The following is a 2,304-nucleotide window of genomic DNA, read 5'->3' on the forward strand; positions in this document are numbered from 1 at the left end:
TCCCTTTTGTTTCCTATCTCTTCTGATATCTGTGCCCTGGCTGATCCAAGAGAGACTGCCCCTCCCGGGTTTGCAAATTCCTAGCTATATCAAACAATTTAACCAGGAACGTTCTTATGCAAGAGCTAAACAATCTAGAGCTCACCCACCCCCAGCCTCCTGTGTTGGGCTCTTACTCTCTGGGCTACTATCCACCTGCTCTAACCAAGGCCAAGAAGACCACAATTAGTGACAACCCCTACACTCTGGAACCAGCTAAAATTATTCAAACTATTTAATTCTAAATTTGTGTGGCTTTCTTATCCCACCTCCTTGATTTCTTCCCATGAAAACCATAATTAAGCCACTTGTCCACATTTTCCCTTGCTTCCTTAGCCTCCTGATCAACTCTAATACTTCCTTTCGTGATCCTGCATGGGAGAGAATTCCCTCTCTCCTTGCAAGCTGTGATAACCTGTCTTTTCTATGGAAGTCATCTCCTGATCTATTCATCTTCAGACACCTAAACAATAATAAAACCTGCATTTAAAAGCATAGTTTCTCAATAAATTTCTACTGTGATTAGAAAGTTTTCCTGGTTGTAATAGTGTCAATGGGCATCTTGGCCTATCTAATTTTTCTTGACGTGATATAATAATGCTTTTGAGTTATTCATGCCAGAAAGTATGTGGCCTTTGATTTCATTTGATCTTACAAACTTTATTTTCATGCTAGCCTATGAGATTTGGGGAATTTTGTACCATCTCTTAGATGTCTCCATAAGCCTTCAAATCTTCACTACATAAAGTATCCTATACAGAAGAGGTTCAAATGGATAAGATTAAGTATAAGCTACTTAAGCAGACAAATTATATAACTACCAATTTCAGTGATGTATTTGATTTATTTTAATCCTAGCTCCCTGATTAATACAAAAATGTAAATTAACTTCATATCTGACCATTTTAATTGTTTAAATTAACATTGATTCAAACAACCAATTGCTATGATTAAGTTTTTCTTGCGACATCTTCACACTTTAAACACAAATAACTTTATGTCACTAATAGAGTCTGTTTCAGCTACTCAATTGAATTGTGCTACAACAGGGAAAATCATTTCAACACAAAAAAACCTTATTACTGAATATCCTAAAATCTCTGGACTTTTAATTTACACTTGATCTTAGCCAAAAGGCTGAGAAGTGATTTGAACTTTTTTTTTTTTTTGTACTGGGAATCGAACTCGGGTCCTTGCGCTTGTGCAGCAGGCAGTGAAACCGCTGAGCTAAATCCCTGGCCCCAATTTGGACTTTTAATTTATAATATTCTATTTATGTTTCCTAATACATAACCTATAGGTCTTATAAATGTGCTTATTAACCCTTTGGAATGTCATAGACCCTGTTATGGTTTGTATTTAAATGCCCCCCTAAATCGTGATGCAATCATAGGTTGGACTTTTGGAAGATGATTGAATTATGGAGACATAATGGGTGACTTGCTGTTAGGAGGTGAGGCCCAGTCAGAAGAGGTGGGGCACTGGAGGCATGGCCTAGAAGGGTACATCATCCTTCCCAGCTCCTCCCTTCACACTTTCTCTGCTTCCTAGTCCCATGATGTGAGCAGTTTTCCTCTGTCCTGGCTTTGCCACCATGCTCCTTCTGCCTTGGAGCCAGCCAACTATGGACTGAAACCTCTGTTTTGGTCTGAGCTAAAATAAACTTCTTTGTTAAGTTGTGGCGTCAGCTGTGGTGTATTGTATACCACCAAGACAAGTTACTAAGACAGACCCTTTAGTGAATGTGATTTTAAAACTCTAGCCTTTCACAAGAAAAAGAATGCACACATTCATACAAACATAGTAATTTGTATTGGGTACTTTTGATGTACTCACAGAGACTGTGAAGCCCACTCAAGAAATCCATAGGGGTTACTTTTCTCAGGTTAAAAATTCTTGTCTTAAAGGTAAGGCAAGTTAATTAGATTTCTGATAATTAATGCTAAACTTTTTCCTGGTTAGAATATAGTATCCAATAGATACTATATTTTGAATAGATACTATTATTTGAAATTTTTCTGTCACATTTTCCCTTGCTGAGGAGATTAGAAATATTTATCTCCTGATAAAAGAGTTTTGTATCATATATTGTCATACTATAGAAAAAAATATGGAAGTATAGGTGCTTCTAATAAACACAGGTATACACACACATGGATAAATTCACATATATGGTTACATTCACACACACATACTTTGATCTAGGATATTCCTTGTGAAGATTTTCCTATAGAATCTTCTACCTGTTGGGAACTTCAAAAACTG

General features: G+C 36.8%; 1 pseudogene; it reads right to left on the bottom strand.

The window, feature by feature from the left end:
• Positions 1 to 1,045: 1,045 nt before the first annotated feature.
• Positions 1,046 to 1,188, bottom strand: LOC147828812 (U2 spliceosomal RNA; annotated as a pseudogene).
• Between the last annotated feature and the right edge of the window lie 1,116 nt (positions 1,189 to 2,304).

Source organism: Heterocephalus glaber, unplaced genomic scaffold, assembly GCF_053883595.1.
Source record: "Heterocephalus glaber isolate CG9 unplaced genomic scaffold, H.glaber_assembly_v1.0 deba00000901, whole genome shotgun sequence".
NCBI classification, from domain to species: domain Eukaryota; kingdom Metazoa; phylum Chordata; class Mammalia; order Rodentia; family Bathyergidae; genus Heterocephalus; species Heterocephalus glaber.